Source organism: Pongo pygmaeus, chromosome 10, assembly GCF_028885625.2.
Source record: "Pongo pygmaeus isolate AG05252 chromosome 10, NHGRI_mPonPyg2-v2.0_pri, whole genome shotgun sequence".
In the NCBI taxonomy this organism is placed as follows: Eukaryota; Metazoa; Chordata; class Mammalia; order Primates; family Hominidae; genus Pongo; species Pongo pygmaeus.
Genome location: NC_072383.2, coordinates 85,100,614 through 85,123,698, shown reverse-complemented (window position 1 = coordinate 85,123,698; position 23,085 = coordinate 85,100,614).

The window sequence follows — 23,085 nt, the reverse complement described above, 5'->3', positions numbered from 1 at the left end:
ATCTTCTTTGGCTACAGTTCCAAAGATATTTTAATGTCTTTTCCTCTGGCTTGGCCACAATTCTAAAGATGTTTTCATGTTATCCATTGGATTTTAAAATTCTTCACATGTTTACATATATTTGTCTTCAATAGCTGTAACTGTAATGTCAGGCTGATGACATTTTAGAAATAATAAAGGAAGGATATTTATGAGTAGCATAAAAAATAACTGGTATTTGTTTAATTTTGCTCAATTATAGACTGCTTCTTTCCAACCCAGTGAAGTTGGCTTTCGTGTCCTTTACTTATTAAATAACAGCAAGTTAAACATGTTATTCATATAGGAAACTACAAATGTCAGCAATTCTTTGATTCTTTAGGCAATATCCATGACAAATTTCAATAGAGACCCTGAGTTACAGTATAGAATACTGGGAGGAATTTGGGTTTTACTGTTAGTCCTAGTAACAGATTGATTACTAATCTGGCTCTATCAATTACCACCTGTGTGACTTGGAACTTGTTACTTAATTTTTAGTTATCTGTTTCCAAATATTTATATCTGGAATAACTAAACATACCACACTGATTTGCTGTGAAAATAAAATTGTCTCACATCTCTGAAGTACATTTTAAAGTGCCTGACCCATAGATAATTGTTATTTAATTGTAGTTGCAATTAGTTAATCTATCAAAATAATCTTCATGGAAGGGTGGAGTGGTTCATGACTAATATTAAATGAAGCTTCTAAAATAGATTTTACTTTTAAGCTCACTAGTGCAAAAAATATAATTTTATGTCTGCCATCTTTCATGCAGATGTCAAGAACTATGAAGGGTCTGAGAGTTTACAGTACATGGAAGCAAAAAAGACAACCTGCCACAAATTTGTGGATATTGGGAAAAGAAACCAGATTCCCGCATAAGAGACAAAAGGCAGCTTATTACTCGCAGCAACAGGAGTAGTCAACATTACATCATTTGCACCAGTTTCCCAAGTCCTAATTCCTGCAGGGTGATATGATAAATTCCAAGTGACAACCATTCACACAATGGGTTGTGTTACAGGAGAAAACTCCAAGCTTAGGAAATCCCCAATCTTTCATAATAAGGCTGCTAGCAAACCTGCCCAACATTTGGACTAGAGAGTGACACTGTCATTGGTAACATACACAGCAAACCAATATGCTCTCTGCTCTAGAAAAAGGCATTCTAATTTCCAAGGTTGTTTATAAACATCTTTGAAAGATATTTTATATATTTATATATATATAATATCTGTATTATATATAATATCTATAGTATATATAACTATATATATCTGATTATATATATGTATTATAAAAGTATATATATCTGTATTATATATATAATATAACAGTATATATATATAGTTTGAACCCGGGAGGCGGAGGCTACAGTGAGCCGAGATCATGCCATTGCATCCCAGCCTGAGTGAAACTCCATCTCAAAAAAAAAATTTCCTAAATCCTCATAGATAAGTGTTGATTTATAACTATATATATATATACTGTTATATAGTTATACTATATATATGTGTATATATGTGTACATATGTGCATATATATGTTTGTATATATATGTGTGTGTGTGTGTATATATATATATATATATACACGCACTGTTACAGAAGATATAGAAATAGGCAAAAAATTTAGAGAATTGTCTTCCAAAAGTAGAATAATGAAAACTTTGGCCCTTCTAATATAACATATAATTGATTATTGGATTTGTAGTCATTTTAAAGGATTCAGGGTACTGAATTTCACCAAAATAACGTATTCATTAGTCATGGTAAAAAATACCACTTACTGAGAATGTCTTAATAGTGTTTCAGAGAGAAGAGGGGAAAGTTGGAATATTTATGAGGTGTTGGAGGTATAATTTAAAGCATGTATTTCAATGTGAGGGCTCAATGAGGATTAGTTAATGAAATAATAGTTTCGAATTTGTGGGCAGGGCAAGGCTAAGGTTTTAAGGAAAAGATTCTAAGTGAGTGCTATTTATTGAAAGTGCAGCAGTGTGATCTTCATCTAAAAGAGGTTTTCAGTAGTTCCTGAAAGAAGAAATAATGTTATTTGCATCTTTTATCTTTCTGAGAAAGGATTTTCTGGAGCAGCAAGAATAAGTTTAAGATTAGTGAAGTCATGCTAATATGGACTTTCAGCTGTGTGCGTATAAATTATGTTGGTTCTCAAAACAAATGACCTTTAGCCAATGCCTTCCATTGCTTGTACATGAAACTAAACTCGTGATGAGAATGGGAGGGGTGCACTCATTTCTAGTAGACTAGATTTACATCTTGAATACAAGGATGAGAAGAAGAGTAAAATATACCTAATAAGGAAATAAAAAATTGACCATACTTTGCAAAGAAATAACTTATTTAAGATAAAAATATACGTAGAGAAAAATAAACTGAAAAATGTTGAACACTCAGGAAATATTGTTTGCAGAACACTAGGAATGAATATAAAGATAACGTCATCTTAAAATGAAAATGGAATGTCTCTCTCTTGAGTTTAGGACAATGGGGAAAACAATTCCTAACATTAAACATGTTCTTCTAAGTACATATAGATGTTTATTCTTCTTTAAAAAAATACTCGATTAGGTAGTATTTTGAAGGTGACTACCATAATTCACAATTTGCAGCCAGCTAAAAATTCATTTGTGTCTTCAGGTATTATTTTTATTTCCTTCCCTATTTTCTTTCTGTATATATCTAATTTTTTCCAAATCAAAAGTTGCGTTAAGTCTGGGCGCAGTGGCTCACGACTGTAATCCCAGCACTTTGGGAGGCCGAGACGGGTTGATCACCTGAGGCCAGGAGTTCGAGACCAGTCTGGCCAACATGGCAAAATTCTGTCTCTACTAAAAATACAAAAAAGTAGCCGGGCATGATGGCAGGTGCTGGTAATCCCAGCTATTCTAGAGGCTGAAGCAGGAGAATTGTTTGAACCCGGGAGGCGGAGGCTGCAGTGAGCCAAGATCATACCATTGCATTCCAGCCTGGGCCACAAGAGCAAAACTCCATCTCAAAAAAAAAAAAAAAAAAAATGCCTAAATCCTCATAGACAAGTGTTGATTTATAAGCAAAAAAGGTCATCAAGATTAGGATGAAGTTCAAGAGAAGGAATAAGAGAGAAACCACTTGAGAAAACAAAAGTCTTATTTTCCAGTAAGATTTCCCAAAGCCTGTCATTCTCAAAGGTTTATCTGGAAAACAAAATTTCTTATTGAAATACACTTTCAGATTTATAAACCATTTTGTTTCATATGACAAAATTAGTTCTCTCTAAACAATGAACTTCCATTTCCCAGGAATAATTATTCAAAATGATTAAAAAGTGGCAATAATATGTATAAATTTAAAATATTTAATTTTCATTTTCCTCAAATAGAATTGATGTCTGTTCATACTGTTTGTTGAGCTGCTTTTTTCTTGCATTCTTGTTTATATCTGTTTTTCCACTGAGTATTTTCACTGGGTGCATTACTAGGAAACTCATTATTATAACGCATCACCCCTCCATCCTCCAAACTCACCCATATGCATAATGAAGATAATATTTATTATTCATCATTCAGATTTTGTCCATCAAAATTATTTCCAATTTGGATATGGTAAATAGTGCAACAATATCTAACAGTGAGGGCAAATGAGATCAGAAAGAAAAATGGAATAACTCCTTCATAACGAGCTAAGATCTAGTGGAAAATTAAGATGCAACATTTTAAAGCAGTAGATTGAGAGCCAGTAACAACAGCAATTAAGGACCAATCACTTAGATACTGTGATCACTGAATTGAATTGTCACAGAAAATTTGGGCCGATTTTGAAGTGGAAAACTGGACAGATCAATGTAAAAACCTTAAAAACTATTGTGTGACTTTCAAGATGAACACTTACTCTAGATAGAAACACAGGAATTTTCTGTTTTTTCATGAAATATGTCTGACAAAAATGCAATTTAACTTCTAAGGGAAGGCACTACTAAGATTACACATTAAATGTTCCTCAGCCCAGGGTCCACCCTGAAAGTAAAACCTGAGTCAAAGCTCCTGTGAGGCTAGTCTATTTCAGAATGTGATCTCACGTAAGAGGTGGAATCCAGGGCAAAGGGAGTGAAACAGGGAAGGAGAAAAAGTCAATGTAAGAATGTATTATTAAGCTGGATTCCCTCTAAGCAGCTGAGTTGTTTCCACTTGGACCTCCAGAGGAGCCTTATACAGTGTACGGTTGTTCACTCCAAGACAAAACAAGAATATTTCTCAAACATCCATCTGTCCTCATTGGCCCGGGTTTGCCCTGTTGACATAAATCTCTTGTACTTCCAGGTTTCCAAAGAAGTCCAATTGGCTAACATTCTTTGTATGGGTCTCAGAGAAACTCCAGGGCAGGAATCACACCATAAGATCCTCAACCTGAGGCAAGGTGCTATAAGATTACATTTTTAAAGACAGGTTGAGGTTTGCATGGATTGGGTTACTATGACCAGGGGATTTTTAAGTAGTTTGCAAGGTGTGCTCAAGACAAAGGGTAGTTAGCATGAATAATCATAATATATTGAATCTAGGTAGGGCTTAGATGTTGTCTGATAGACAATTTTAGAGGGAGATTTAATTATTTTAATGTTTCCAAAAAAGTGGCATACTAGTATATTTGATTCGAAAAACCAATTGCTTTTAAAGACCCTTATCCTTTCATAATAAAATTATGTTTAAGAATAATAATGAAATTTAATTTATAATGATAATAATGGCCAAAAAAGAAAAGCAGATAGGGAATTTTTTTATAGAATTTGGTATTTATAGTTTTGCCGGTAAAATTCTATAAAATAAATATTACAGTATAAAAAGGAAAAAACAAAGGTGATAATTAAAACACAAATACAAATTTATATTTTGATAAAAGGTAAACATAAAAATTTTTTTACCTAAATTCTGGTTTATTGTAGTAATGAATGATAACAGTACAATTTGGTTTTGAATGTTAGTGTCTATAAACTTTTCAAATTTTTGTAATTTTTTTTTACATATTAGTGTTCAATAAATGGTATAGCCTAATTGTTCAACTTATCTTCATAAGTGATTGGTAAAAATATTTTAAATAAATTTCTGATTTCAAATAATTTTTTTTTTACTTAACTGACACAAGTTATCTTAAAGGAAAGTTCTTAAATATAATAATTACTTTGAGAGAAAGTCATAAAAATAAATCTTGCAATAAAAATCTCATTTTGTTTATTATTTTATTTCTTCAGACTTTATTCTAACAGATTTTCAATATTTCTATAGTCCGAAAATATCTTCAACAAACAATTACTTATGCACTTCTATCACATTTGATAAAAATGTTTGATGTTTTCTTCAAAGAAAACTTACTAAATGTTTATATACATTGATTTCATTTGATCTATTGATTTAGAATGGTTGTTCAGCTATTAGTAAAATCAGTTGAGACATTCATACATTGTCTATTTGATTTCTTCTGACAATGGAGCATCACCATACTTTATAATTTTTTTAATTTTTTCTTCTAAATTTTGTTCTTTCTATACAATTTTTTTTTGCAAAATTAATAACTTTCTTCATTATTTGTTTTTCTAATATTCATGGATTAATTTAAGAGCTTGATGTTTCACTATAACTTTTTCAAGTCTTATTCTGGCTGTTTGCAAATGTTTTTCTGTTTTATTAATATTTACATTTTAAATTTTACCTTTAAAAAAAAGATAACACAGAAAAGCAACATGCAACAGAGAGCAACATCTGAGTTGATCCTCCTGTATCCACATTTTCCTTTGGATGACCCAGTACTTCATAGTTTGGAATTAATGTCCAAAAATTGTCTGTCCTTTGCCTAGAGCCTCATAATGAGTATTCTATTTAGATAGCCTTTATATGGCTATACTTATTTTAGTAGCATTTTCCATTGATAAGACAGTAAAAAATGATTTTATAAAAAACAATTTTCACAGTACATTACATTGAGGAAATTCTTCTAAAAGAGGCTTATATGACTTTTAGCCTCAACACCATCAGTTGTGGTGGTGGTGTATCCTTGACTATTGTGCAGTATGATAAAAGTCTTAAGAATGCTGTCAAGAATTTTAAACTATTTCACATTTATAATATTTATAACTATCTGTTTTCAACATTATGCCCCAAAAGATGAATGTAATTACTTGTATCAATCTCTTTTCAGAAAAAAATAGCATACTAATTTTTACAAAATATTTTTTCAAATTTTGGCTATTATTTGAAAGTAATATTCTCAATTTTAATATGATGTCCTTTATTTGTTGATAATAAAATGTTTTTGAGACCAGGGAAAGGAAGGTTTTGTTTGGTTGAAAGCGTAATTAAGTCCAAAGTGTGATGTAACCATCATTTTTTTCTTTTTACATACATATATACATAAAATGAAAAATGAAATGCTGATTTTTCAGTTTAAAAGAAGAAATGATTTTTAGTTCTGTTGCCAAAATCTTCTATTTTATGAGAGCTATCATTTAGACATTCAAGTTCAGGGATTTTCTTTTTTTTTTTTTTTTCTAGGTCTACAGTCATTTGTAAAGTTGAATATTCTAGCTTTTGTCTAATTATCTGCAAATAGATAAAATAAATAATTCTTTAATAAAAAAGTAAATTTCCCACATTTTCTACTGTATGATAAATATAAAACTGTAAAGTTGAAAAAAGTTGCCTTTTTTTTGTATTTTTCTTATTCTCACTCAACTGCATAACAATGTTCATTACGAAGTAGTTCACCCTTTTTAACTAGATTAATTTGCAATTACCTAGAACCCTTATTGATCAATTAGTGGCATTAAAATATTATAATTTCACTTGTTATGTCTTCCTCTACCTCTTGCTCTTGGCAGTTGCAATCATCACTTTCTTCTATTATTATTACTATTAATATTTATTTGTTCTTGATAACACTCGTTTTCTCAACATTATCAGAAATTAGAGAAAATAATTTATTGTCATCTTTTAGTTGTATCATTTCAGTATCATCCTATTTTTTTTTTTATGGATACTTTGAATGTGCAAGGTTGAATGTCCTTCCAATTTTTATGAACTATAAACATTATTTCATTTGGAAAATATTACACTTTCCAAAATAAACTCAAGTGATAATTCAAATACTCTCATTTTTACTTCTTTTTCCCTTTGTTGGAGTGCAATGGATTGATTTCGCTCTTCACTTGAAATAATAGCATTTTAAATTGATGTGGATATCTCACTGAAAATTCTTTATAAAACCTAGAATAATTATGAACCAGTTACTAATCCAGGCTTCTTCGAATACCTGCAGAAAGAAAACAACAAAAGCACAAGTATGTAATCAATAGTTTTATGTTTAGAGAATATTGTGAACTTTGATTCTTTGATTACAGTGTGATATTAAAACATGTTATTTAAATTTAAATTATTTTTATAAGTTAAAACATAAAGTGTTCAATTTGGGTAACTGCAGTACTAAATTGCTCCACTGATGTGACATTTAATTTTATAATTTTTTTAACGTTTATTTTATGTTTGGGGATACATTATATAGGTAAATTCGTGTCGTGGGGGTTTGTTGTACAGATTATTTCATCATGCAGGTAATATGCCTATCACCTATTGGTTATTTTTCCTGGTCCTCTTTCTCCTCTCACTCTCCACCATCTGGTAGGCCTCAGTGTCTGTTCCTCCCCTCTATGTGTCCCTGTGTTATCATCATACAGCTTCCATTATAAGTGAGAACATGTGCTATTTGGTTTTCTGTTCCTACATTAGTTTGCTAAGGGTAGCGGCCTCCAGCTTCATCCATGTTTCTGTGAAGGACATGATCTTGTTCTTCGTTATGATTGCATAGTATTCCATGGTGTATATGCACCACATTTTCTTTATCCAGCCTATCATTGATGGACATTTGGGCTGACTCTATGTCTTTGCTACTGGGAGTAGTGCTGTAATGAACACACATGTTTATGTGTCTTTATGATAGAAAAAAATATATATATATAATATATTTGGAATATATACCTATTAACAATTTCTGGGTCGAATGGTAGTTTTGTTTTTAAGACTTTGAGGAATCACACTGCTTTCCACAACGGCTGAACTAATTTACACTCCCACCAACAGTGTGTAAGTGTTCTTTTTCCCCTGCAATGTCACCAGCATTGTTATTTTTTTACTATTTAGTAATAGTCATTCTGGCTAGTGTGAGACGGTATCTAATTTTGGTTTTGATTTAAATCTCTATGATGATGAGTGTGGTTGAGCTTTTTATTTTTCCATAAGCTTCTTGACGGCATATATGTCTTATTTAGAAAAGTGTCTGTTCATGTCCTTTTCCCACTGTTAAATAGTGTATTTTTTCCTTGTAAATTTGTTTAATTTCCTTATAGATACTGGATATTAGATCTTTTTCAGATGCATAATTTGCAAAGATTTTTCTCCCATTCTGTAGGTTTTTACTCTGTGGATAATTTATTTTGCTGTACAGAAGCTCTTTAGTCTAATTAGATCCCATTTGTCAATTTTTGCTTTTGTTGCAATTGCTTTTAGTGTCTTTGTCATGAAATCTTTGCCCATTCTTATGTCCAGATAATCGACTAGGTTATCTTATAGAATTTTTGTTTTATGGTTTTGCATTTTACATTTAGGTCTTTAACCCATCTCAAGTTGATTTTTATATACAATGTAAGAAAGGGCTCCAGTTTTTATCTTCTGCATTATGGCTAGCCAGTTTTCCCAGCCCTGTTAGAAATGACAAAGCAAATATTTTCTGTTTTTAAACAGGAAAAACAATAAAATGAAATAAAAAATTTAATTTTAAATGTAAGTCCAAATCAATAATAGGTTAATTAATTAATTTTAACTTATCAAACAGGAACTGTACACTTCAGAGTTCACATATTATTTTACTGTATTAAGTTTTAAAATGCACAATTTTCAGTGGTCACATAGAATGACATAATTGAAATAATTTAACTTCCATTTTTTTCACCTATACAATTATACTATCATTGTTTATTTTGTATTTACCATTGAAAAAAACTAATATGTCCTACCATATTGGCTAAGACAAACATTGTACCTGAAGGGAATTCAAATGATTATAACCCATTACAAACTTACTTTAGAAAACAATGACTACAACTGAGTCTGCTTGTTTCAGAGGCCTACCATATAACTGGGAATTCTCCGAATTAACTTCCACGTGGTATACAATATCTAATAAGGGACACATATCAAGAAAATGTAAATTGAATGTGTATATATATATTTTTAAAATTTAACTCTAAAAACAATTTTTTTGAACTTTACAATAGCTAAACTTTTCTTAGGTAAGAGTATTTTTATTACTGACATTGTTTAAATTTTTTGGATCATGAGATAATAAAAATATTGAACTTTTACCTGATTTTATTATTTTTATACTTTATCGCCTGCCTTTGCATGTCCTTATCATCTGCTCTCAGGCAGACTGTTACTTCTTCACATCCCATCATATGCTAAAATAGAGGCTTACAATGAATAAAATTTTATTTAATAATTCTTTGGACAAACCCAGTACTCATTGATGTAATATCTCTCACTACAGGGAGCTTGTAAGACTGAATTTAGAGAAAATCAGGAAATTCAAGTATTGGAGTCAAAAAGTAATGGGAAATGAAAAGGAATGATGGTACCAGATAATGCTCTCAATTTAACAATCAATTTAAGTAGACTAATTTAAGAAGCATGGTTAAGTGTTGTGTAATCAGCTGATATTTTCTAATAGTATCAGGAGAATGCAAAGAAAGATAACACATGGGAATTTTTTCTTGATTGTATTAAAAATATTTAGAACAAATACCTGTTATTTTATTCTTAAAATGTCAAATCTATGAAAAGCCAATGCTTGAGAGATCACATGGCAAAAATACTGATCACAATTATAGCTTCAGGGAAGATTTCTTATGTCTAGGAAGCAGGATGCAAGCTTCTTAAGTCTAAGCAATTTCATGTTAAGTTGCAATAGCGGAGGAAATGGAGCAAGATGGCCAAGTAGAAATCTCCAGCAATTGTCCTTCTGCAGGAACATCAGATTGAATAACTATCCAAACAAGAAAGCACATTCATAACAATAAAAAAAAGATGAGGAATCACAGTACCTTGTTTTAATATCATATCAAAGAAAGAGGCATTGAAGAGAGTAGATATGATATTCTTGAATTGCCAACACCACCCCTCACCTATTCCCCAGGAGTGGTCATGTGGCACAGAGAGGTAAATCTGTGTGCTTGGAGGAGGGAGAGTGCAGTGACTGTGGGACTTTGCATTGAACTCAGTGCAGCCTTGTCACCGTGGAAAGCAACATGGGGCACAATTCAGCAGGCACCCACAGGGGGAACATTTAGATGAGCCCTAGCCAGAAGAAAATTATCCATCCCAGCAGTCAGAATCTTCATTCTGACTAGCCCCAACACTGTGTGCTAAAGCACTTGGGAATTCTCTAGATTAAACTTGAAATAATTCACGTTTAATTGAATTATTAATTTAGGCTTGAAATAAACTTGACAGGCAGTCTAAGTCACAAGGACTTCAACTCCTGGGCAAGTCTTGGTGTTGTGCTGGGCTCAGAGCCAGTGGACTTCACGTGCATGTAATGTAGTGAGACACCAGCCTGGGTGGCCAAGGGAGTGATTACATTACCTTGCGACCAAAAGACATAGAGTTGCAGAATGGTTAAAAACAAAACAAGTTTCAATAATGTGTTGCTTACAAGAAACACACCTCACCTATAAATATACACATAGACTGAAAATAAAGGAATGAAAAAGATATTCCCTGCTCATTGAAACCAAGAAAGTGCCAGTGTAGCTATACTGATATCAGACAAAATAGATTTAAGAGAAAAAACTATAAAAGGAGATAAATAAGTTTATTATATAATGATAAAGCAATCAATTCAGCAAGAGGATAAAACAATTGTAAATATATTTGTGCCCAACTCTGGGGCACTGAGATACATAGAGCAAATATTGTTGGAGCTAAAGAGCAAGATAGGCCCCAAGACAGTAATAGCTGGAGACTTCAATACCCTACCTTCAGCATTGGACAGATCATCCAGACAGAAAATTAACAGAGAAATATTCAACTTAATCTGCACTATAGGCCAAATGGATTTAACAAATATTTACAGAACATTTTATCCAATGGCTGCAGAATACACATTATTCTCCTAAGCACATGAATTATTCTTAAGTATAGAACATATTGTTAGGCAACAAAACAAGTCTTAAAACATTCAAAAATACTTAAATCATGTCAAGTATGTTGTCTGACCACAAGTAATAAAACAATAAATCAATAACAAAAGGAACTTTGAAAACTGTCTAAACACATGGAAATTAAACAACATGCTCCTGAATGACCAGTCTGTCAATGGGGATTAAGAAGGAAATTGAAAAAATTTTGGAGACAAATGACCATGCAAACACAACATGACAAAATCTATGAAATACAGTGAAAGCAGTACTAAGAGGAAAGTTTATAGCAATAAGTGCCTATATCAAAAAAATAGCAAAACTGCAAATAAACAATCTAATGATACATCTTAAAGAACTAGAGAAGCAAGAGCAAATCAAGCCCAAAATTAGTAGAAGAAAAGAAATAATAAAGATAGGAGGAGAAATAAATTAAATTAAAATGAAAAAAGTAATATATAATCTAGAAAAGCCTACAAACTCCATCAAAAAAACTATGTGAACTGATAAAAGAATTCAATAAAGTTGCAGGATACAAAATGAACATATAAAATTCAGTAGCATTTCTATATGGCAACAGTGAACAATTTTTAAAAGAAATCAATAAAGTAATCCCATTTACACATAAGTTGCCTGGGAATAAACTTAACCAAAGAAGCAAAAGATCTCTGCAGTGAAAACTATAAAACATTGATGCAAATCGTTTTACAGGACAGACACAAAAGATGGAAAGGCAATCCATGTTCATGAGTTGGAAGAATCAATATTGTTAAAATGTTCATATTACCCAAAGCAATTTACAGATTCAGTGTAACCCCCATTAAAAAAATCAGTGGTATTCTTCACAAAAATAGAAAAAATAATCCTAAAATTTATATGGAACCACAAAAGATCCAGAATAGCCAAAGTCATCCTAAGCCAAAAGTACAAAACTGGAAGGATCACATAACATGGCTTCAAATTATACTACAAATATATAGTTGCCCAAACAGCATGGTAGTGGTAAACATACACATAAAATAAGGAAACAGAATGTATAATGCAGAAAGAAAGCTATACATCTACAGCGAACTTATTTTTGACAAAGTTTTCAAGAATATACATTGGGGACAGGACAGTCTCTTCAATAAATTGTGTTGGACTAAGTATTCTTATGCAGAAGAATGAAGCTAGACCCCTACCTCTTGCCATGTACAAAAATCTAGTCAAAATTGATTAAATATTTAAATCTAAAACTTCACACTATGAAGCTACTAATGGAAAACATTGGAGTAGGTCTCCAGGATGCTGTTCTGGACAAAGATTTCTTGAGTTATATCCCCAAAGTATAGGCATCCAAAGCAGAAAATGGACAATAGGATCACATTAAGTTAAAATGCTTATGCACAGCAAATGATACAATCAACACAGTTAAGAGACAATCCACAGAATAGGAAAAATATTTGCAAACCATCAATCTCACAAGAGATTAATAATCAGAATATATAAGGATCTCAAACAAGTCTATAGGAAAAAATCTAATAATCCCTTAAAAATGAGCAAAAGATCTAAATAGACATTTCTCAAAAGATGGACAAATTGCAAACAGGCATATGAAAAGGTGCTTAACATCATTAATCATCAGAGAAATGCAAATTAATGCTATAATGAGATATCATCTTACCCCAATTAAAATGGCCTTTATGCAAAAGATAGGTAATAACAAATTTTGGCAAGGATGTGGAGTAAAGGGAACCCTTTTACACTGTTGCTGGGGATGTAAATTAGTACAATCATTATGGAGCAGGGTATGGAGATTCTCAAAAAACTGAAAATAGAACTACCATATGATTCTGCAATCCTACTGTTAGGTATATACCAAGAAGAACGTAAACCAGTATATCGAAGAGATACATACATTCGCATGTTTATTGCAGCACAGCTTGCAATAGGGAAGATTCGGAAGCAACAGAATGTCCATGAACAGATGAATGGAAACATGGTAAATAAACACAATGGACTACTATCCATCCATAAAAAAGATTAAGACCCTGTCATAACAACATTAGATGAAACTGGAGGACATTATGTTAAGTTAAATAAGCCAAGCACAGAAAGACAAACTTCATAAATTTTTACTCATTTGTGAGAGCTAAAAATTAAAACAATTGAATTCATGGAGACAGAGGGTAGAATGATGGTTTCCAGAGTCTGTGATGAATAGTGGATGGGGGATGTGAGGATGGTTAATGGATACAAAAATATATTTATATAAAATGAATAATGAATAAGACCTAGTATTTGATAGCATAATAAAAATTTGTTATACATTCAAAAATAACTAAAACAGCATATCAGCAATGTTTATAACACAAGGAAATAAATGCTTGATGGGCTAGGTATCCCATTTACCCTGATGTGATAATTATGCATTGTATGACCATTTCAAAATACATCATGTGCCCCATAAACGTATACTCCCATAAAAATTAAAAATAAAAAAAGGCAATAGTAGTTGTACCTGTTTTGGCTAAATTTGAGTAGGCAGTTTTTTTTCTCTTGTAACTAACATACTTCAAATACATTGACCATATAGAATGTCTGATGAGTGTTCTAATATGATAGCCATTAATGTAGTTACTATTATTATTAATAGCTTTCAGCAACCTATACTTTATGCCAAGACATTCAGTTGATTTTATCAGCTTAAATGCTTCGGTGTCGTATAGATTACTATCCATTTTTACTAACAATTTATTTCTATCTATTTATCTCACTTTCCACCGTGTTGCTGGGCTGGAAATAAGTATTTAATCAGATCTTTTTCTATTTCTCTTCTTCATATGTCCAGTCTTCACTGAAATTCAGCGAGATACATGCTAAATATTTTTTTCTAAATTGAGTCAGAATATTTCAGATGGCCTTCACTCTTCCTTGATCTTAAACAGCTCTTCTTGAAATTCTGTATCTTTCTCTCCTTTTGTTTTGAATTGTTGGCTCTGTTCTTAACTATTAAAATGTTTCACATGGACACAGGAAGGGGAACATCACACTCTGGGGACTGTTGTGGGGTGGGGGGAGGGGGGAGGGATAGCATTGGGAGATATACCTAATGCTAGATGACGAGTTGGTGGGTGCAGCGCACCAGCATGGCACATGTATACATATGTAACTTACCTGCATGTTGCGCACATGTACCATAGAGCCTAAAGTATAATAATAATAATAATAATAATAATAATAATAATAAAGAAAAAAAGAAAAAAAAGAAAAGAAAGAACATAAACTCATAGCTTTGTTTTACATTAAAAAATAAATAAATAAATAAAATGTTTCAAAGCCTCCTTACAATCTATGTGTCACTGTCATAGAAAATAAAAGTTAAGCTACAAATTTGGGAGTTTGCCACTCTTACTTATGAGAAACAAAGAAACACTTCAAAGGTCCATTGCTGGGAAAGGATTTACTAACCTGCTACAAGACTATAGCTTCTAAATAGATAATCTTCAGGAAACAGAAAAAAATTAAGGATAAAAGAATGCCTACTCATTCACAATTATTGGCAATTATATTTTTTTAATAAGCCAAGGAATTTTTTTCCATTTACTATTTGAGTACTCTAGTATTCCATTCATTTTAGGACACATATCTTAATCCTAAAAACACAAAACATATTAAATTGTCCATATAAGCTTCTTTAACCAAAACGTAAAACACTATGCTTTCAAATTGTATGAACTTGGAAGACTATTTAAATGTGTTTAGTAGACTAGGCGTAACAGAGTAAAAGTCAGATTTTTGGATAAGCTCATAGTGAGGGTTTCTACCTTGCAGAGCTAACAGCACTTATTTTAGTTCCATGCATGGACCATGCTTCTATTAACTTGCAGAGTTCAGCATTTGTTGTCTTGATATTTCTGTAGGCCCTTTATCCTTACTCTTTATCAAGTACTAACTGATTTTAAAATGTATTAGATATTACTTCTTCCTGAAAATTTTCCAGAACCCTTAGATCATTACTTTCCCCCATTTTGTCATTTTATTTTGCCCTGTTCTCATATCTAGTTATAAAAATGCTTTTTAAATTGTCTATTTTATTTCTCAGAATTTGTAAGCTCTACGAAGCCTTGAGTCATCTTGCCTCCTTATTATCCTTTTTTCCTCCTTGACAAGAACAGCATCTGATAAATAATTGGTACAAATAATTGTTGAATAAATATTTAAACAAAGGAGTGAGAAAGGAGTTGTTTAAAGGAAAATCTTTTGACAAATTTAACAGTTTCAGCAAAATTAAAACAAAAATCATGAATCAGTAGCCCCCAGAATTAGAAGAGGTTCAGAGAGCTACACTCAGCACCATGAGCAGTATTTATAGACAGAATATGTAAATAAACTACAGAAATAGCTTGATTGTTTACAGCTAGGTTGTTCTCATTTGAACATGGTCTGATTAGTTGACAGAGGGCAACTGGGTGAAGCTCATCTGCTTTTGATTGACTGAGACTAGGCTAGGTATTACAAAAATTAGACTCCATATTAGTTTTCCTTTATTTACGTACTAGATTACACTGCAGTTTGTTACATGGAACTACAAGTACAGAGACAGCCTCAAACCAGTGGCCTCCTGCTAATTTCATTCAACAGAGTGAACATAATGAATGTGATGACAAGGTTAGCATCATGGAGTTCAGGTCCCAATCTGTTTTTACCACAGTACACTGCCTTAATTAATCATGTTCTCCGATTATGTAAATTAGAGTAAACTGAGAACAAAAAACAAACAATTTCTTTAAAATCCACTTAGGGGTTAATATGTGTGTTCATTTTTACTGACTTTAGTAATTCAGGTGCATAAAACTTGCTCCAGAACTGTAACTCATTTGTTCTCATTTACATCTCTAAAGAGCAAGAATTCTACTATCAATGAATAATGAATCACAACAGCTGGACTTTTATCACTGAGCAGATATATATATTGCTATAAATAAATCAATATTTTTATTTGTGTGTGATGGCCAAAGTATTTTTTTCTCTCTTAAATTAAGCCTTAATGAATTTTGTAGGCTATCTTGGAATTCAATGAAAAGTTCATCGGCAAACTACAAAGATATTCCTCTGTGAGGTATTAAGATAGACAAAAAAAAAAAAAAAAAAAAAAAACAGTAATGCTGGATGGCCTACTTTAAAGAAAGAAAAGCACATAGATTTTAGAGTCTCAATTTGACTTTACTCTGTGATTATGCTTCCAGAAAATTTCTGAGGCAATAAATACAATAACTCATTGACTGAGATGGGGTAGGAAGAGAGTAAAGAAAGAAGGTGATAGAGGGCAGGTAGAGGAAGAGGAAATAGAGACATACCATAGCATCCCGCCAAACAGACAGTGAAGCATCTTCTCTTAAATCACCTTTTGGTCACACTTATGATGGCTAATAAGCGCTCCCTTTAAAACTCCAACTTCTCTCATAAAGAGAAAATTAAAACATAATATAGCCCAAGAGAAAAAGCTCAGAAAAGTAGTTCTTATTTTTCCTCTCCTGAGTTCTTCCTTGCAAAACAAATATGTAAAAGTATTGCACACTATTTGAAGATATTCATTTCAGATAGAAGCACTAAGAGAGTCAAATGATTTTTTTCCTCACTATCCTGTAGATGGAATTTATTTTGTAGTTGACATATGTAAGTTTATATTGATAGAACATCAAAATATAAGTCACATTGTAGTACTTGATATGACGTAGCTGTGTCCCCTCCCAAATCTCATCTTGAATTGTAATAATCCCCACATGTCAAAGGTGGGGCCAGGTGGAGATAACCAAATCATGGGGGTGCTTTCCCACATACTGTTCTCATGGTAGTGAATAAATCTCACAAGATCCGATGGTTTTATAAATGAGAGTTCCTCTGCACAATCTTGCTTGCCTGCCGCTATGTAAGACATGCTTTTGCTCCTCCTTGCCTTCTGCCATGATTGTGAGGCCTCCCCAGCCATGTGGAACTGTGAGTCCATTAAACCTCTTTTTCTTTATAAATTACCTAGTCTTGGGTATTTTTTCATAGAAGTGTGAAACTGGCTAATAGAGTACTCTTCTGTATCACTTGCATTTTTTTACAATTCATTTGATTAACATAGCTAAGTTACAGTCATTAAATTATCATCCATTTAATATGTTTTATTTTGCAGACAAAAATTAATGAAAACAGGATTAATACCTATACACACAATTGTTTTTAACTGTTTTATGTAGAAATTAGAGAAAATGTTATTAAGGGTATTTATGCAGAAACATGTTATACACAAAATATCTAATATTAGGCTAGTCTCAAGCTTTCCATCTGAAACTATTTTAGCTGAAGGCAGTGGCTCAATTTCCTCAGAAGTTTGTGGGAAAATTCTCGTTCCTCAGTACCTATATATTTATTTTCATTCTTGCTTGAAAAATAGAATGGACTCAGACTGGTAGCACAGACAGAATTGAGTGAATTCTAATTGAATACTATATATTTTTTAAGTCATTATAAGAACAATTTCATTTAAATTCATTTTAATGGTGATTAGATTTTTATTGAATAGTTCAATTTTTTTAAAGAAGAAAAACAGTGAAACTTGGTTTTAAGAATGAAGGCAGCCTAACTATATTAAAATTATTAATTCCTTTTGAAGATTATGGTTCTAGATGCCAATCTATCAGCCGTCTGGTTTTCATATTGATTTTAACGATTATTGGAACAAATCCAATGAATTGATTTGTTCACAAATCCAGTGAAATGAATTGAGTTTGTTTTGAAGACCTGACTACCTTCCCACTAGAATATAGGGGACTCAAACTTCCAGGCTGACAAACTATTATGTGCCTTGTATATCTTAGCCATCCTCATTAACATAGCAAGGACGACTTTCCTAAATGCGCATGGAGAAAATGTTTAGCTGTCTATGGGGTCCTGTCTTAGGTGAAGGCAAAGCAAAGATCTTCCCGGTTGCTTTGGTTCCTTTATTCACATTATTCTAAAGCATTATGAGCTTCTGTTAAGGACTAGTCGTGTGGTAGACTTTGCTACCCTCCTAGATAATCTTTTACAGGTAAAGGGAAATATTAAACTGAATTTATTTATTCTTTCAAAATATCTATGGAAATATGTTCCCTACATCAAGCATATTAAAGTATAAATGAGTACTACCTTGCTCTTTTCTACTTGGGGAAACATATTAAAATACATAATTGCATTTAATGTATGAAAGTTTTAATATGAGTTATTCCATAAAGGATACAAGAGAGGGATGGAATTGAAAATAGCAAGGTGGTAGGTAAGGTGACACAGAATCAGTGACACTTGTTAATTACGTAGTCATATAAAGGTTTAAATTGATACAGAACAGAAAAAAAAAACAGAAAAATATCTCTCCCCTTGCTGTTAGCTAACAACAACAACAAAAAACTGGGAAAAGTTCTGTAAGTTCTATACTTCTATTGGATTATATTTTTTATTCAAAAGAAAGTGGTGTCCAAAAAAACACGGCTTTGCATTTAAAATTCTTTAAGCCTGACTTCATCATACACTAATATGGGATTTTTATTACTATATGAGGAGATTCTTCTTTTATACTAATGAAGGCATATCATTTTTGCTAAAATCCTTATAAACCTAAGCTACAGTTTAACATACCAAAAAAGAGTATGTATCATATATGTGTTGGATCTGGACCAAAATAGCATCAGAAGACCTTTGCAAATTTGACAAATTAAGTCTGTTGAGAGTTAAATTGCTATATGGTATATGAATGTCTGGCATATTGTAATTTTTATGTTTTACAACATAAAAATGCACCTCTGCACTATATCTTAGAGGGTTTGATAGGTGAATATTTTTTCTAATTAATATGATATACATTTGCATTCTAATTGCACACACACAGACACACACAAAAAATACAATATGCTTGAATACAGTTGAAATTATGTTGATCATTATGTTGGATTATTTAGAGAGCTGTTAGAGTCACCAATCTGAATTTTTGTATAGTTTAAACATCATCATTATTATCTAAAAGTCACTATCTTCCAATGTTTTGAAGTTATGTTAGATTATGCTTTCCTTCTCTGTCCCCTTTTGATTTAAGTGTTTCATGACTTGGCTTTATTATGTTACTAATTTTACATCACCTTCTGTGAAATTTTCTCACTTTTTAAAATCATTAACTTAGGTTTCTGGGCCTGAAATGAGCCATAGACATGACTAATTTGCACACTTGAAAGAGTCGGTGTGGCTGAGTGGAAAGAGCATGGGATTTATTATAATATCTCACGTTTGGTCCTACTTTCTTCATTTATTAGCTTTATGACTTTGGTCAAGTCACAGTGGATATTGACCCCCACAATATAATGGTGAAGAGAATGTGATAATCAAGAATATGGGAAGTCATAGAGGGTGTTAGAGTTCAAGGATATAAAAGTAGAAAAGTGATTTTTCTATTAAATATTCACTACAAAGTTCAGAAGGCATTTTTCTTCTCATCTAGAAATAGGCAGGCAGTGAATAATTATGATTGATGAGAGTTACTTATGTTGCCATAAGGATGGCCCACCTTAATTATAAGTCATTCTGAACTGCATAAAAACGTTATTATTTTTTAGTTCTTAGTTTATACAATGTCTGAGCTCCTATTTCAAAAGCTGAATGCAATGAATGCAAATGCATAGAATGCATTGATCAATATAGAAGATTCTAGAATCAGGCTGGCTGAGTTTGAATGCTGCATTTGCACCAACAAGCTTTGTAACCTTGGACGAAATACTGTATGCCTTGGATTATAATCAGTAAAAGGAGAATGATGATATGTTAGATAATATATGTAGAGTTTATAAATGTCTCTCATAGAGCAGCAGTTGATCCATTTTTGCCATAACTATTACCGTTGGTTTTGCTGCTGCTATTATCATTAAGAATATTGTTAAAGGACAAAAATGTAGACTTAAACATGACCTTCTTTGGACTTTAGGAATAGTACTACGGCTTAGTAATTAATAAATACCTTTACAATTAACGAAATCCTTCCAAGTTACAACTGCTTATCATGTTGAATTCTAAAGAGTAGCTTATAATTTGGCAGTATATGACTAAATGTGAAACATTTTCCAAGTTTTGAGTGGATAATGGATAACAAAAAGATATTTAGAGTCTTGGCATTTTATTTGAAGAAATAATTAATTCAATATTCATTTAGCTATGTCCAGAATTTAAAATACGCTGATCATTCTTGGATTTAATGAGAGCTCATTTGTCTGCAATATATTCAACTATATTATGAAGCGAAATGTCTTTAAATTTCTAATTAGATAATAGTACAGATAATTAGCCTTATAAGCTTATATGAATACAGAATATGAATACTTGATTTTAATTCTTAAGTATTCAAATAAAATTTTAGTATATGCATAATAGTCATTTACAAATAGACATAGCATTTTTTTTCATTTAAATCTTATATCTCCCCTAGTTTATGTTGTGTTTGTCACAGTTATGTTTTACATGAGACTGCTTTCTTAAAATGTGACTATTTAAATTAATATCTAAAGGAACATGTTTTATGTGCCATTTTTGTCATTGTATAAATTTTTATACCTCTATTTCATATACTAGTGAAGATGATATTAGCTAAAGGGAGTTGGTAATTTTAAGCCTGTGTATAAATTGAAGCTCGATTCTTTAAGTACATTTTGAGACGTGATGTCTTGGTTTAAAAATAAGGGAAAATAATACAATTTTTAAAGTAATAAAAGATTTTTGATGCATTTTAATTTATACTAACTTTATAACACTGAAATTAATAGCTTCATGTTTGTTAGTGAGAAGTTGCTGAGTTTCTACTATGAACAAACTACTAAAGATTAAAGGATTAAATTTAATACTATCATTTAAATCTGAATCATGTGCACTGAGTTCAGTAGTTGGCAAATAAATTTGTAACATAAACAGCTGGCAACTCAAGCCTAAAAAAGGAAAAGATGAAAATCTCTACTTGAACCCTGGATGAAGACACCTATAGGAGGTTGAGGAAAATTTATTAATTAAGAAACAGGACAAATGGAAGACAAGCAAGAAAGTGTTGGTCTAGGAAAAAAAAAGAGTTTTACATAGAATTGGTTAATAGTGTCAAAAAATATTAAAAGACAAGTTAGAACCAAGATAGGACTTTTGGATATTGTCAGGTACTGGCAATGATGAGACATTATCTTTACGACCATTAAGTACTGGACACACAAATTGGGCTGCAGAAGTTATTAGTAGAAAATCTTGTATTGCTAACACAATAATACATGACAGAAATAACAGGGATAAGATGCTTCAGGAATAAATACTGTAAAGCTTTCTCAGTAATAGAGGTTAGCTAAATCTACAGTAATTCAAATTTTTGTTTTTCTTTTATTGGCTAGCATATACACATGGATTAACTTTTAAATTCCTTTAAGATTTTTATGAATTTAAATGGCCTCATATAAAAGACCCAGATATCTACAGTGTCAGGAGGCATGCTAATTGTGTAGGATCACTTACCCTGAAATATGACTTTCTAGAACATTATACAAGTGAGCTGTGTAGCCATTATATGGTGTCTTTCAAAGGAGTAAAACAGATAACATGGTGACTGAATCATACTAAAAACCTACAAATAGAAAATTTAATGAAAACTTAATTTTGATTCAGTTTGATGATTTGTCAGTGATATAAGTGACATTAATTTTTGTTATGTTTCTTTTAAATTAAAACTGTCCTCTCTTTCTCATGCCTGTAATCCCAGCACTTTGGGAGGCCAAGGCGGGCAGATTACGAGGTCAGGAGATGGAGACCATCCTGGCTAAGACGGTGAAACCCCGTCTCTACTAAAAATACAAAAACAAAATTAGCTGGGTGTGGTGGCGGGTGCCTGTAATCTCAGCTACTCAGGAGGCTGAGGCGGGAGAATGGCGTGAACCCAGGAGGCGGAGCTTGCAGTGAGCCGACATCTCACCACTGTACTCCAACTCCTGGGTGATGGAGCGAGACTCCGTCTCAACAACAACAACAACAACAACAACAACAACAACAACAAACTGCCCTCTCTTTCTATCCCCGCCTGCCATTTTCTCTTCTAAGGGTTCTTTACTTGAAGAAATGTTATCTTTTGTCTAGTAGAATGCCCTGTACGCTGGTTTAATGTTTTTCCTTCTAGTGTCAGCATATTCACCTATCTCCTGGACTTACTGCAAATTGCAAGTTAAATCTAAAGTCTCGATTAGATTTTGACTTAACTTACCCTCAAGAGTACTGCACAGGAAGTACCTTGTGCTTTATACTGTATCACATCAGGAGGCTGCATAGCATCTCAATCATGGCCAAGTTAGGAGTCAACCGTGGGCTCAAGCGATGACATGATAATACCGTTTAAAAGTTTCCCATCATCTTCATAGTCATGGATTTTTATAGGCTGGATAAATCACTTTATTTGAGATGGCAAAATGGTTATTCTATTCTATTATTTTCTACGTTTATTCACTTAAGTTGCTCTGTAAGGAATCAGCTAGGTTTATAAAATAAGAGAACCAAAGCAAACACTTAAACAGGTTTTCCTTTACTCACTAATTTTATAAGTGAGAATTTAGTGGCTTAGCTCTCATTAAAAGAAACCATTGAATTTTCACATTTTCTCCGGTTTGAAGATGGTTTCAAACACACATGATCCTCAACTTATGATATGGTTAAATGTTTTGATAAACCTTTCACAAGGCAAAAATGTCTGAAGTTGAAAATGCATTTAATAACCAATAAACTCATCATAAAGTTGAAAAATCAGAAGTTTGAGATTGTCT